The sequence below is a fragment of the Balaenoptera acutorostrata genome, chromosome X, assembly GCF_949987535.1.
Source record: "Balaenoptera acutorostrata chromosome X, mBalAcu1.1, whole genome shotgun sequence".
Lineage (NCBI taxonomy): Eukaryota > Metazoa > Chordata > Mammalia > Artiodactyla > Balaenopteridae > Balaenoptera > Balaenoptera acutorostrata.
In genome coordinates, this window is record NC_080085.1 from 33068246 (window position 1) to 33084909 (window position 16664).

At 38.1% G+C, this 16664-nt stretch overlaps 1 protein-coding gene across 1 annotated transcript in view; it reads right to left on the minus strand.

The window, feature by feature from the left end:
• Window positions 1-13404, minus strand: part of PRRG1 (proline rich and Gla domain 1) — a 198547-nt gene extending 185143 nt beyond the window's left edge. Inside the window, exon 1 of the mRNA XM_057538911.1 lies at window positions 13327-13404. The gene's annotated coding sequence lies outside the window, so the exon portion shown is untranslated. The remainder of the gene's footprint in view (window positions 1-13326) is intronic.
• Between the last annotated feature and the right edge of the window lie 3260 nt (window positions 13405-16664).

Sequence of the window (16664 nt, forward strand, 5' to 3'; positions counted from 1 at the left end):
AGGGAGGGAGATGCAAGAGGGAAGAGATATGGCCACATATGTATATGCATAACTGATTCACTTTTTTATAAAGTAGAAACTGACACACCATTGTAAAGCAATTATACTCTAATAAAGATGTTAAAATTTAAAAAAATCCATAGAACGATAAAAAGAAAAACAAGATCCAGTGATATGCTGCTTACAAGAGACTCACTTTAGCCTTACAAACACACTAAGAGTGAAGGGATAGAAGAAGATATTTCAGCAAATGGTATCCAGAAAAAGCAAGAATACCTAATTGACTTTACACTAAAAATGGTAAAAAGAGACAAAGAACATATAACAATTTTAAATATTTATACATCCAACATTGGTGTACCCAAGTATATAAAGCAAGAACTAACAAAGTTAAAAGAAGAAATAAACAACAATATAATAATTGCGACTTTAATTATCCACTCTCAACAATGGATAGATCGTCCAAACAGAGAATCAATAAGGAACCAGTGGATGAGAACAACATACAGCAAATGAACCTAACAGATAAAAACAGAACATTCTATCTGACAACAGCAGAATACACATTCTTCTCAAGCATGCATGGAACATTTTCTAGGACATACCATATGTTTAGCTGTCTTAGAAAATTCAAGAAGATTGAAATCATACCAAATATCTTCTCTGACCACAACTGTATGAAACTAGAAATTAATAACAGGAGGAAAACTGGAAAATTCACAAATACATGGAAGTTTAAAAACACTTTCCTGAACATCCAATGGATCAAAGAAATTACAGAGGAAATAAAAAGTAACTTGAGACAAATGAAAATGGAAACACAGCATATCAAAATTTGTGGGATATAGCAAAAGCAGTTCTAAGAGGATGTTCATAGCAATAAATACCTACATTAAGAAACTAGAAAAATTTCAAATAAACAACCTAACTCTATGCCTTAAGGAACTAGAAGAAGAAGAAAGCTAAGCCCAAAGTTTGCAGACAATGGAAAATAATAGTAGAGAAGAAATAAATGAAATTAAGAACAGGAAAACAATACAAACAATTAAGCAAACTAAGAGTAGTTTTTTTTAAAGTATAAACAAAATTGGCATACCTTTAGCTAGACTAAACAAGGTAAAAAGAGAGAAGATCCAAATCAACAAAATTATAAATGAAAATGGAGACATTACAACAGATACCACAGAAATACAAAGAATGTTAAGAAGCTACTGTAACTATATGCCAACAAACAGGACAACCTAGAAGAAATGGAAAAATTCTTGGAAAAATAAAATCTACCATGACTGAATCAGGAAGAAAATAGAAACTAAACAATCCAATTACTAGTAAGGAGACTGGATCAGTAATCAAAAATCTCCCAGAGAAGAAAAGCCCAGGACGAGATGGCTTCACAGTTGAATTTTACCAGACATTTAAAAAATTAATGCTGAAGGGGATCAAGATGGTGGAGGAGTAGGATGTGGAATTCACCTTCTCCTACAAAAACATTAAAAATACATCTACAAGTAGAACGATTCACACAGAACATCTACTGAACGCCGACAGAAGACCTCAGACTTCTGAAAGGGCAAGAAAACCTCCACGTAACTGGGTAGGACAAAGGAAAAAGAAAACTAAAGGAATTGGGACGGGCCCTGTGCCCCAGGGAGGGAGCTGTGAAGGAGGAAAGGTTCCTGCACTCTGGGAAGTCTCCTCACCAGCAGGGAGATCAGCCTAGACAGAGGGGGAGCCTCAGAGCCTAGGAGGAGAGTACAGCAACTGGTTTGCGGAAGGCAAAACAGAGAATAACCTGCACAGAAGGTCGGCACTGCCACCCTGTACTCCTCATATATACATATATACAATGGAATATTACTCAGCCATTAAAAAGAATGAAATAATGCCATTTGCAGCAACATGGATGGACCTGGAGATTATCATACTGAGTGAAGTAAGTCAGACAGAGAAAGACAAATATCATATGATATTGCTTACATGTGGAATCTAAAAACACGGTACAAACGTACTTATTTACAAAACAGAAATAGTCACAGATGTAGAAAACAAACTTATGGTTACCAAGGGGGAAGGGGGGGGTGGATCAGTTGGGAGACTGGGATTGACATATATACACTACTATATATAAAATAGAAAACTAATAAGAATCTATTGTATAGCACAGGGAACTCTACTCAATACTCTGCAATGACCTATAGGGGAATAAAATCTAAAAAAAGAGTGAATACATGTATATGTATAACTGATTCACTTTGCTGTACAGCAGAAACCAACACAACATTGTAAATCAACTATACTCCAATAAAAATTAATTTAAAAAATACAAAACCAAACCAAAAAAAAAAGAAAAGAAAAGAAAAGAAAAGAAAGAATGTGTATGATACCATTGACATGAATTTCTAGAGCAGGCAAAACTCATCTATGGTGGAAAAAAAAAGACAGTGGTATTTCCCTGTGGGGTGCTGGGAGATTGACTGGGAAGTGGTACGCGGGCATGAGAAAACTTTATGGGATGATACTAACGTTCTGTATCCTGGGTGCACAGATCTGTGCACCTGTGGAACCTCACTGAATGGCACACTCAAGACATTTGCATTACATTGTATCGACATTTTACCTCAAAAGAAAAAAATACAACCAAATATTAAACTCTAATGAATTCTAATGTATTTTAGGGGGAATATACTGACGTGTACCATCTACTTTCAAATGTGTTGAAAATCATTTGGACTGACGCAAGGACGAAGTACTGGATAGATGGACAGATAAACGCAAGTAAAGTTAAATGTTATTTGTAGAATCTATTTGGTGAGTGTTCACTGTACAATCCTTCCCACTTTTCTGTATCATTGAAAATTTTTATAGTAAAATATTGGAAAAATACTCAGCAAAATGTGATATAATTAGGAGATGTTAAATAAATAAACATTTTTTTCTATCCATATTTACTGAGTCTCATCAGAATACAGGAATTTCTTTTGGCTGCAGAATACAAAAGTTAGTTACATAATAATTATGACTGCCATATATGTTCAGGTTAACTTATTTAAATCTTTAGATAATCCAGGGAGCCAATATTCACATTTTTTAAAAGGTCTTAAAGTACATTGGAAATTCCAACGTATATCTACAGAATTCAATCTGTCTGTCCATACATGTCTGTAAAAATATATATGAAAGAATATCCTCTGGTTTACTGTCATGATGGAGAGAGTACGGCTTTTCATTTCTAATGTCCATGGCTCATTTTGTTTACAACTTTCATTATATCACAGAGTAATCCAAAAGCATAGTCTATCATCCTCCTGAATTCAGTAAAAGGTAAGGTTACGTAAAAAACATATTTCATCCTCAATGAATGTTTTATATATCTCACTAATGTTAAAGGTCTATTTTAAATAATCCTTCATCACATTCAAGAAGTGAGGTGATTCTCTGTTCATTATAATTGAGCTACAGAACCTCCTGGAAAATACTTGGCAATATGGATACAATGCCTATCCTCCAAGAACCTGAAGACTAAAAGAGAATGCTGTTTTTGCATCTAACATGTGCTTGCAATATCAAAAATATGACTTCAAAAGTATAAATTTTAATTCAACACAAAATATAAATGGAATTTTAGGGTTAGCTACCTCAGCATTTTAAATGCCAACTTTATCGGTATACTTGGGAACACAGGAATGAATATGCACTTAGTTGCCTCTAAAAATAAAATAAATCAATTTTTAAATATATATTTTAAAGTCCTTTACTATAATTTGTAATTTGCTATTTCAATTTAACTACTCAAGAATTTGGTAAAACTCTTTCAAGAAAAAATATAAAGATTTAAGTTACAAAACATGAAATGATGTAAGGTATAAAAATAGGGAAAATTTGTATTCTAATAAAATATATTGAGGGTGTGTATATTGTGGGAACTCTCTTTGGCAGCCATTCAGGTATGCCTCTCAGATCTTCCTTCAAGAAAGAAAACTGTTGCTCAGCTACAAACAGTTGGCTTGGCGGGCAGCCTCCAGCTGTATCACCTTCAGGATGCGCCTCAACTTTGGAGGTGGGGGCAGAGGCTACGCATGCTTGATGGGCAATCCCCACCATGTGAATGAGCAGGGTGGGTCACTGGTACCTGGCCCTTCCTGCCCAACGTGGGGCTCCCCTCAGGAGCAATCTTCGTTCTGGAGCTCCCTCTTGGGTTGGCTGAAACCTGATCACATCTGCATTTTGGTCTGAAGCTCCTCGCTTTCCTTTCAGAAGTGTCAAATCAGCATCTCAGGATCAAGGTCTTCTCTGCCCAAGCCTTCCCCCGCCATTTGCCTTTCAGAGATGTTACTTCTCCATCCTTCCCCCAAACCTCTTTTAATCCTGATTGTCTCAGAGTTGACTTCCTGGAGGTCCCAAACAGGCGCTCTCTAAGCCCTAAGTGCATTAAATTTGGATCATCTTTTTGGTGGCTAAACAGTTCTCAATTGTTGGAAAAGGATACTATTAATATGGCATTGTCAATACTGGAATAAGAGCTAAAATAATTACTATAAATATAAATTGTACTTCTGCATACTCTTTTATTCCCCAGGCTAATTGTCTAGTTTCTGGTTAAACAGAATGAGTACTGCACAGAAGGCGTTCACAGACCCTGGATCTTCATGCAAAACAGCAAGATCTGTTATGAGAGATTTGACTAGGGTGTGGTCACCCAGGACTATGCCTTAGGGTACCAGCATTTCTTTAGAGGCTGAAAGATTGTAAATAATTAAAAAAAAAAAAAAAAGCTCCCTTTCAATGAGCTAACGCCCCCGATTCTGACACTCATTCCTTCCCGCCAGTCTCTCTAACCACCTCCCAGACAAGTGAATAAGTAAATCCCAGCTAATATTTGTTGAGCACTTTTATGCTGGCCACAGTGCTATGCTCTTTACATATGTTTATTCCATGTAATCATCACTTCTACCTGCTACAGTGTAGTTCTATTATTATCCCTGTTTTGCAAATAGCCCATCCAAGGCTAGGGAAGGTTAAGCCCTGTGCCCAAGGTCATGGCTGCTAAGGGTCAAGGACTAGACTAGAATCCAATAAGTGTCTGATCGTAATTCACTCAGCTCTGAGAGGTTAAGTGTCTTCACCTAAATACAGAATGGAGTTGGGACTAGAATTCAGGTCTTCTGAAACCTCATTTTGTGCTCTTGCCTCTAAATCATGAGTATCCCTTTTAAGGCGAAAAGTTACGATTCTTAATCTAAGACGTTTGATTGAATTCGGAAACCCTATAGTCAAACATATATCCAGCTTTCAGACAGAAAAATCCAGTGATTCTGTATTTGCTCTCTGTTTGGTCTGAGTGTTTGTTGGCCATGTTGTCTTCAGCTCTAATACGTCTTTTGATTCATCACAATCTGAGTTGATTTTCTTAAATCTATTATCACCGGGAGAAGAGGGGCCGAGTCTCTTTTTACCTTTGGGAAGAAGCCCAACAGAGCCCTACCTTAATAAATATTACTGAATGATATTTGCTTCCTTCTTATTTGTCTTCCCTTTGGATCAATAGCTGTAGACTTTGGGGTATCTTTTCCCAATCTGACCCCCAAAATCGGGAACATTTTTCCCCCAAATAATTACAAATTTTCCATATAAGACATTTGAGAAAAGCCCAATTGCTAATTACTAAAACATTGAGATGATTCTATCAGAAGCAACCTGGGATTCCGTTGCCCTCTTCACTTGAGCCCTTTATAGTCTAACCAGAAGTAGTTATTACTATGATCCTGAATGAGAAAAAGGAAATTCTGTTTATTTTGTCGGGCGGTAGTGATTAATTTCCCTCATTTCTCGTGGGTAGACCCCTCTGGGTGACCTAGGGCAATACAACAGGCTAGGTCTCAGGATGGTTCTGACACCATTTACTTCAATATGATTTTTGTTAAGGTAAGGTAACAAGAGAGATGCAACATTGAAATGTTCGAAAGCAAGGTGCAACGGGAATCCTGCACCAGCTACAGAAGACAACCTCAGCTTGAAAAGACCTTGGCCCTTGTTTTATAAGATGAATGTTGCATAGGGACAGAAGGGTGGAGCCGGACGGGTACAGGATGTCACGGGCCACAGGCACACGGCTTTACTGTTTTAAACTCTGAATCTTTAAAAAACTATGGAAGGAAGGGTCGAGTGAAGTGATACTTACCTGTCATGGGAGCTTTGTATTTTCATAGGATTTGGGTCTTATTTTTGTGTTTTCAAGCTAATCATTTGCAGACAAATAAACCAACTTGTAGGAGAATTCCCTCATCAAAAGCAATTAGGATTGGAATTGGTTTGGTAATTGGCAAAGCTGGCTAAAGTGGAGAACTGAAAACTTCATTTTAACATACAGCTATATGTACATTTATTTATCAGTCTTTTGACTTAAAGCCCAGGGGTCTTCTTTGAGTATGGCTCCATCAATCGACGGTCCCCGTAGTCATTCTTGAATAGACCATATACATAGTAGCAGTAACAGTATTAATAACAACATTTGAGCACTTACAACGTGTCATGTACTTTTTAGTCCTCCCAGTATCTTTCTGAGGTAGCAATTATTATCATCCTCATCTTACATTTGAGGTTAAGAAACTTGCCTAAGATTACGCAGTCAGTAAATGGTAGAGATGAGATTAAAACACATGTTGTCTGTCTTCCAAGTTTACACTCTTAACCAGCACAACATCGTCTCTAATTTCCACTTCTGGGTGTCCTTAGAGAAGAGCTTTTAAGAAACTAAAGGCATTTGTGAAGCAGTCTAAGTACAGAATCCTAGACTTTTATGATTTTTATCCAAAACTTTTAAGTTGTCTCCCCCATGCATATTTTAACAGCAATTTTATGAGCTCTTCATCTGCATTAAATCTTTCCAAAGTACTTTCGTGAAAACAACAATTGGAATTTCACGAATTCCAATTTATATTTCATCCGTTTTATGAAATGTTTAGTCAAATTCTGGAATTTAAATTGTACATACAGAATTACAATATTTGGGATCAAGTTACGGATGTGTACTTGAAATAAATAGGTTTGGGAACAAACCCAACGAAGAGCAGACCACTTAACTGGTGGGATAGAAGTAGGCATGAGTATTATTGCCCAAGAGTATTCATTGTGCTGTGGACATGGGTTAGTATGTTTTACAGTTAAAATGGTCATCAATTCATCCACAACTCCTTCGGGAGGAGGTCAGTGAAGAGAGTTTCTGCCATATTTAAATCTCATCTGTGCTTCACTACAGTCACAAGCAGTATAGTAATTGCTTCTCGGCTGTCTGGCTGAGATGAAGTGTAGTAAAAGTGGTACAGTGATTATGCACATCACCTTCACATGATTCCAGAGGAATGTGTTGTATTTTCCATTTTTATTAAAAGTCTAACATGTCAGATACTTGATTCCATACATATGTGTGTGTGTGTGTGTGTGTGTGTGTGTATATATATATATATGAATAGCCTTTTATATATGGATATATATCAATAGCTTTTTAATATGTAAGTTTATATATGTATATATGAATATGAACATATATATGCATGTATACACGCACACACACATATATATACATTATACAGAGCCTTGGTTTTTTTTGTTTTGTTTTTTACTTTCAGATCCATTCAAACCAGCTTGCTATAGTAGTTTCCTATTGTTGCTGTAACAAAGTACCACAATTTACTGACTGAAAACAACATATACTTATTTTCTTATAGTTCTGGAGATCAGAAATGTCTAAAATCTGCAAAAGTCTAAAATCAAGGTGTTGGCAAGGGTGTGTTCTTTCTGGAGACTTCAGGGGAGAATTTGTCTCCTTGCCTTCTCCAATCTTCAGAAGTCTCCTGTATCACTTGGCTAGTGGTCCCTTTCATCCCCTTCCTCACATCACTCCAACCTTTTGCTTCCATTGTTGCATTCCCTCTTCTGTTGCCACACCTCCCGCCGCCTCTCCCCCGTAAGAACCCTTGCGATCACATTTAAGGCCCCACTTAAATAACGCAGGCTCATGTCCCCTCCTCAAGGTCCTGAAAGTAATCACATCTGCGAAGACCCTTTCACTATGTTAGGTCATATGTTCACGGGTTCCAGGGATCGCGATGTGAATATCTTTGGGGTTCTTTATTCAGTCTACGACACGTGGCTTAATTACACACTAAAGAACTAATTTCCAAAAGTAAACTGAAAAACTAATCAGGTCAATGTTCTCAACAGGGATGCCTAGAACGCCTAAACTGTGAAGAATTAAACAGCTAATTTAACTTTTAAAAGCAATTTAAGAATTTTGGTAACGGAGAGTCTCAGATTGAACTCGAGAACTTGTAGCGTATGTGGCTCATTTCTTTTAAAAAACAAAATCTATTTAAAACTTAAGAAAAAAATCCTTCCTCTCTTCTGCCTTCCCTCTTTCCCTCCTTGCTCTTATCTTCTTCTCACTCTTCTCCCCTTCCTTTTCTCAGTTACACGCCTCTGTAACTTATTTCATGAGTCTATACTGTAAGTTGTTGAGCTTTTATAGTCATTTCTTGTTCAGTTTTGAACTCAATAAGAAATAAAGCCCCAGCTTGATTTTCTCTGTTATCAGTCCTAAATGGAAGGGCAGTACTTACTTGAAAAAAGATGCTAGACTTACATATAAAATATATAAGCAAAATAAATATAAACAGAATAATTTATTTTTCTTGCATCCAGTGAGGAAGTTGCCAGATTGCTCTTTCCCAACGTGGGCCATACATTAGATTAATTAGTTTGACCTCATCCTGTTTATTTCTGGAGCATTTTGGCTACTCTGAAGTCCCACAGGGCTTTTAGGGCTAATGTTATCAGTCTTTGGGGTGACATTAGTTTTTCTACACTGGGGGCTTATGAGCTGTCTCTAGCTTTTTTTTCTATCAGGGAACTAGCATTTGGGATTTTCCTTGATCTAAGAGATTTTTGCTTATGGCTTATCACTTGCTTTCTTTCCCTTAAAAATATTAACACTATACCTTTTTAACACTTTTACTCTATAGGGGAACAAAATTCCCCACACCAAAATGTGTCTCTTTGACATGCGGATTATTTCAAGCTGAAAACCATCAAGGCCCAAAAGACTCAGGAAGAATCTTTGACCTTCCACCTCACTGCCTAGAAGAATTTAGACAGAAGTCCTGTTCCCAGAATAGAGCTATCACTAGAGATATCTAAAGAACACAGGCTAGATGTAGTGGGGAAACTCAGCAGGGCCTAGAGATCAGGGTCCACTCTGTTTCTGCATCATCTCTGCAAGGCCCAGCAAACGTTTGTTTAGCAAACATTTGCTTTTCCATCCCTGTGTGAATTGCCTTCCTCCCCGTTGAAGTTCCAAACCACTGCCCCCAACATCCTCTTTTGTCTTTAGCTGAAGATGGTAGTTAAGGTGAGGGCTTCAGACATGTCGGCAAGTTACTCAATTTTCCTGGGTCTCTCCCATGTCTACATGTTACTCAATTTTTGTTTGACTTTCTGCTGCTAATCTGTCTCATGTCAGATTAATTCTTAGACCAGCCAGAAGAACTCAGAAGGGTAGAGGAAAAATTTTTCCTCTCTGACGCCTCTTCATTCATTTAGTTGCTTCATGCTCTTCTAATATCACTGTCTCAAATCTTCCATTCTCTCCATGTCTACAGACTGCCTCCTCAGCTAACCAGCTGTTCATGATTTTGTAACGGGTTTGCCCTCTATCTCCTTACAAATATCATCAAGTTTTCAGTGCATGCATTTTCTAAATTGTAAACAGTGACTGAATGATGGGGCTGAGCAGCGTTTTTCTTTTTGATCTTTTGGGGCATTTTCCGTATACTTTATGTTGTATAAATTCTAGAAAATATGATACATAATATACTAATATACAATAATATATTAATGTATTATAATTCTAGAAATATATTATTATAATATATATTATAAATTCCAGAAAATATTATGTACGGTATTAAAATAATAAAATAATTTCTTCATGAAATGATTGTGACAGAGATATTGGCTCTGTCAGAAAATAGTTTTTGATCATTTCTGCACAAAAATCCTGTATCGTATACAGAAATTGCCATCTATTCCTATATCTTTTGGCTCCTCGCTCCACTTCTCTCCCTCTCTGTATATAGGTATGAAAGGAGCTAAAAAAAACTGTGTCAAACATTTACTCAGTAAAACTGAGGAAAGAGGTTAAAGTTCGTTACAATAATACAAAGAACCCCACCAGAGAAACTATGAAAGATCAGCTAAGATATAGTCTAAGTTAAAAAAAAAAAAAATTAAAACCCAACTGTAACAATAAAACAAACCATGCACAGTAAGTCCCAAATCTGGCATAGGGAATACTTTTGAAGGGACAATCAGTAATCAATGGAGAACTTTTCAAGCTTTGGGATTCCTGAATGGATTACATGTAGGCCACTCCCACATGTCAGGGCAGAGAGCCCCAGGAGAGAAAGGTCAAAGCCCAGCCCACCGGCCTCCCTGGGGTTGAAGGACAATCAGCATGAGGGTAGCCCCAGCGGCACCAACCCTCAGTGGCAAGCTCTCAGTGCTCCTACCCTCCATATAGGCTGTAGACTACCTTCTCGTATATAAAAGCTACATATCCTATATCTCTTATCGTACAAGAACTACAGACTCCGTATTGCCCTTATAATATAGAGCAGGTTGCTAAAACTACTGAGAAGAGGGAGCAGAAAGAACATCTTCTAAAACACCGCCCCCGCACGCAAATACCAGTCTGTCTATAACTAAAGATATCACTCTTTACTGTAAGTGGGCCCCTTTGCTCCTTTTGGATCAACTGCATAAATACTTTTCTGAGGTCATCTTGATCCCGTCAGTACTCTTGTAATATGCAAGAAGTAGCAACTTTCTTGCCCATTAAGAAGAGAAATGTGGACTAAAAACCATGTCTCTTTTTTCCCTCTTGTAGCCTCGATTAAAAAAAGGAGAGCGTCGCACATACAGTGCCATGTGTTCACCGTACCATTTCCTCTTCTTGCACACACAGAAAGACAACATTCCCAACCTCCCTTGCGGATGGATGGGGAGCATTTCACTGAGTTCTTGCCAATGGAATGGAGACAAAAATGGCATGCCATTTCCAAGTCCGGCTATAAAAAGCCTGTGTGCAAGCGACTCTCTGGCTCTTTCTCTCCCTACAGCAGAGGTCATGCAAGCCACGTGTTTACATGGCAACATCACAAGATGGTGGGAACCCGGCTCCCTGAGTCACTAAATGGACGAGAGCCCCTGCCAACCCACATCAGACTTTGAGGGAGAAAACCTATACTGTAGTCCAATGTCTTTATCTATAACGACTTGGAATCAAGGTCAGAGCCTTTGTGTTTACTTCTCACCTTATGTCTTCTGTAATGCCGCTTATTCTTCCTTCAAATATCCTTAATTTATAATATGAATTTCCAAGTAATTATTGTTCTATTTACTTCTTAGTTTTATTTTACTTTCTTTTGAAAATTCTCTTTTTAAAATATTTAAATAGCTTATAGAAAAGTTATATTTGGTAGGCCCACTTTTAAAAGCTAGGCCGACTATTTTTATTATAATATCCCACTAGCAAAAACACCATAGAAACTTTTACAGCCACAAAGTTCATTTTATAGTTGTCATATTTGAAATCACATAGAGCTATCAGTTTTGCTATTAGTACAGCTGAGTAGCTCTACGAGATCCAACCCTGCCACAGGAAACAATTTAAGATGCTGGAAAAAAAATACCAAAAATAATATAAAACAAACAGTGACTGGGAGGCATAGGAGAATATACAAAAACAGTAGATCTTGGAGGGAATTCGAAACTCGGAAGAAGGAACAGAGCACAGTACCAGTTTTCCATCCATTAGACTGAGGAAAAAACAAAGATATCTCTACCTGGAGTGGCTAAAACTCAGAAAATCTGCAGAATTTCTGGCCTGAAGAAATAGAGGATAGAATCCAGGGCAACCACAGCCACTGGAAAGCAAGGGAGTGACAATGTAAAGGAGAAAAAGAAACGAAATTGAGTTATTTGTAGTGAGGTGGATGGAGTTAGAGTCTGTCATACAGAGTGAAGTAAGTCAGAAAGAGAAAAACAAATACAGTATGCTAACACATATATATGGAATCTAAGGGGAAAAAAAAAAAAGGTCATGAAGAACCTAGGGGCAAGACGGGAATAAAGACACAGACCTACTAGAGAATGGACTTGAGGATATGGGGAGGGGGAAGGGTAAGCTGTGACAAAGTGAGAGAGTGGCATGGACATATATACACTACCAAACGTAAAATAGAAAGCTAGTGGGAAGCAGCCGCATAGCACAGGGAGATCAGCTCGGTGCTTTGTGACCACCTAGAGGGGTGGGATAGGGAGGGTGGGGGAGGGAGGGAGATGCAAGAGGGAAGAGATATGGGGATATATGTATACGTATAGCTGATTCACTTTGTTATAAAGCAGAAACTAACACACCATTGTAAAGCAATTATACTCCAATAAAGGTGTTAAAAAAAATAAAATAAAAAATAAAGGAGACAAGGGGGGGGCGGTGCATCGATTTCTCTCTACAAATTTTGCTCAGTTCTGCGGCTGACCCCTGAACTGCACAGGTGCTAGGGTAGGCTCAAATTAACACAGCTAAATCTAAGAGAGCTGAAATCTGAGATGTTGCCACCTCAGGAGATTCAGACCATGAAGTCTGAAACCAACCAAATGACATACCCGACTTAAAAACAAACAAACAAGCAAAATATCAACATCAACTCTTCAGGAGACTATAGCAGAATCCAGAGACTCCATGATATAACATTCACAATATCCAGGGTAAAATCCAAAATTACACAACAAAACAGGAGAACGTGGCCCAATTTTTAGGAGAACAGATAATCAACAGAGATCAATCCTGCGATGACTCAGTTGTCCAAATTATTAGGCAAGGATATTAAAGGAGCTATTTTCATTATGCTCAGGGAAGTAAATAAAAATACCCTCACAATGAATATACAGACAGGGACTCTCAGCAAAGAAGTACGAACTATAAATAGAACCCAGTGGAAATTCTAGAACTGAAATCAGATAGAGTTGCAGTCCACCTCTCCATTACGAATTACAAAGTAAAATTAATTTTTTATAACACAGCTGTAAACAAAGAAGAACAAAGAGCATTGCTCAGCACCCAGCTCCAAGTCGTTACTGACTGACAGTGTACCCTGAGAAGAATTCAGGATGAAAAACAGGATGAGGCAGTCTGTGCTTTGGAAAAAACCAAGCCCCTTAGATAGTTAGACCCATACATAGAAAAGCACTAAAATCATTAACCTGAGATACCTGTTCTTTGTGAATAGCCGTCATCTCTTACCAAGATGCATGCTTGACTGCACAGATTCCCTAGCCAAAAATCATATATAAACTAGGCTTCTTCCTCTTCCTCTTCAGAGCAGTTCCCTCAGAACTACTGGGAGGCTGTCTCCTGGGCAACAGTCCCCAGTAAGGTCTTGACAAGTACACACTGCTATATTTAAAATGGATAACCAACAAGGACCTGCTCTGTAGCACAGGGAACTCTGCTCAATATTTTGTAACAACCTAATTGGGAAGAAAAATTTGAAAAAGAACAGATACATGTAATATCTATAACTGAATCACTCTGTTGTACACCTGAAACTAACACAACATTGTTAATCAACTATACCCCAGTATAAAATAAAAAGTTAAACACAAACACCAAACTCACAACCCTTATATGGTGCATTTTTCTTCAAGTCGGCCTATCAACAAAAGGAGCAAAGTGCCCCCATCACCCCCTCCACTTTTCTCCAAATTCCTTTTATGAAGTAAGCATTGAGAAGAGCCTGAGGGTGTGGGGAGAAAAATATAAGTAAGGAATAATGGATTCACTTCCCTTCCTTAAAGGAGTTTACAGTCCTAGAAATAATTCTGTGAAGCCAAATCTACTCACCTTTATCATGAGGAATGTAACAGAAATAAAAATACCTTTGTTACAAATGATTTATATATTCTAACTGGACTGAGAAAATAATCCTTTTTGAGACAATATTAAAGTTGTTAAATAATCCTATTTGAGACAATATTAAAGTTCTTTGATAGACATAGTTACTTGTCACATCACTTCTATTTTAACGACAGATCATTTCAATAGGCTTCACATTGCAATTAGAGTAACTCCATGCCATCTCTAGTCCTCAAACTGTTCATTACTCTCACTATCTTTCTTCTGTTTAACCTTATCCTCTTGCAACTTTCTGGCAAAACCCATTGCCCCTTAAGGCCAGTCTTTTACCATTTCTTCCATTAAGAAATCTTCAGTTTGTGGAGAAAAAAGTAAAGTTAATTACAAAGTAGTCAGTGGGTGGCAAGCGGAAAAACAAGGGAGGCCGATGCTGAAGATGCATAAATGTTACAGGAATCGTAGAGGAAAGGAAGAGCGTTTCAAACCATACTCTCAATAGATGAAATATCTTTCTTAAATTATTACTCATATTCTGGAAATACCCTGTGAAACTATATGAAACGTGTTAAACGCTGTCTTAACATTGTATTTCACGCATTCTGAAAAATCACACTGCTTTAAAGGATGAGGAAAAAAACTACAGTGATGCTTAGAAGATGTACATGGCACTGCATTGTCGTTTTCTAACATTTCATACTGTGTTACAGGATCTCTTCATGACATATTTATTATGAAATTGACATTTCAATCGTACCTGATGCCAGGCATTGGCATTTTAATCCTGTCAGGCATCTTTTCTTTTCATGTGATGATCTCAGTGAACGCTCTGCTTTGTTCTTTTCTTTTGTTTTCAGTTCCATTTCAAAACATACTGTGTGAATGTTTTTTCTTCCTTTGCTCACAAATATTTAACAGCCCTCCAGTACCTAAAAAGAAGAGTAGATAAAACACATACTGTTATTGTAGTGAAGGTAATGTTATTGTAATTTTAAAAGACAACATTCACAAAGCACAAGGCGCAAAAAATTTTTAAAAGAAGAAAAAACCATTAAAAAATAACAAACAAACAAAAAAGACAACATTTGTTAATAACATGATCCCTCTATCTCTGCCCACTTTCTCTCTTGGCTGATATTTTTAAAAGTCCACAGGAGATCGTCATATGGCTTCTTGGATTTTTTTTTTTCTTTTTTTCACAAATCTCAGAACAAAGAATAATTGTGCCCCAAGGCTAAAGGAACAATGACATTTCTGCTTACTTTTCTTTAAAAGTGAACTATTGTTTCTGCTGTGTGCATTCACTGCCTTCCTGATTCTCTTCCAGAGCTTCTTACTGTGTAAAATGTTTGTTGCGGGGCTGATGTATTGGAATCAAAGATTGCAAATATATTTGGAGTTTTATTTATCTGGTCAGAACAGGGGCAAGACATCATCTTTCTACAACCTTCTGATGAAACACATGTACTTAGTACTGCTTTTCAAACTAAAGCCTGTGGATGTAAAATGCCTGTAGAAAGTAGCTGTGCTGAAAGGTTTCCAAGACCATCCCCACATTCAGAGATTCACTAGAAGGGCTCACGGGACTCAGCATATAGTGGCACACGTGGCTAAGATTTATTACGGTGATACAGTATGGATATACAGCCAGATCACGAGGGGAAAAGACACAAGCAGAATCTAGAGGAATCCACATGCAGGCTTCCTTTTACTCTCTTCCTGTTACTAAACCAAATTTGGGTCCGCATGCCCACTGAACAGCAAAGCCAGTCTACTGACACCAGCTGTGGTAAAGGAAAGTACAGCATTTATTTCCAGGACACCAAGCAAGGACAATGGGCAGCTCATGCTCAAAAGACCAGAACTCCTTGGTGGCTTTGAGGGGAGGGTTTTTGAAGGCAACATTTGGGGTGAGGGCTGCAGGATGCAAGACTTTCTTCTGATTGGTTGGCGGTGAGGTAACAGGGTGATGTTTCGGTAACCTTAATCAATCATCAAACTTCTGGTTCCAATCAGTCTGAGGTCTACTTGCTTGTGGTCAGCGTATAGTCACCATCCTCCGCCTGGGTGGGGAGTCTTAGTTTTTGCAGAACAACTCAAACGTATACGTCAGATTACTATTATGTGGATCTCTTGAGGAGGAACTAAGACTGTTTTATTGCTGAACTATTGCTTAAGCTGTCATTACTTTTCTTGCTTGACTACTTTTCCTTTGTTTCTGCATTCCCTCACGTCACTAATTAGCAAATGTTTGAGTCTGCTCTTTGGAACTCAAGAAGGGTCTAGGAGGCTAAAGCCTTTTTCTACAGACAAGAAACGGGGGACACAGAGAGGCTTTTCTACCAGGGAGCGCCCACAGGGTCCTACTTGGTTTCATTCCTCCCATGACGGGTCACTCAGAGCGCACTCTTCCCCCAGCAACAAAAATGCAGCAACATGTGTGTGATGTTACTGCCCTGGGACGCCCATTAGAGACTTAGCATTTGGGCTTTTCATTGGGGGCTGGTCACGTAGGTACCCTCTGTCAATCATATATCAAAATTCCCCCCAGAAGGAAAGCAGAGTTCAGCAGGAACTACACTGCACAAACCACTTAGACACAGTGCGTCACCCTTATCAGTTCTGCGACTGGTGGGAACCCTCCCAAAATCCACGTTCCCAGATGCCAGGCAAGGTCCAACCTTACTAACAGACCATT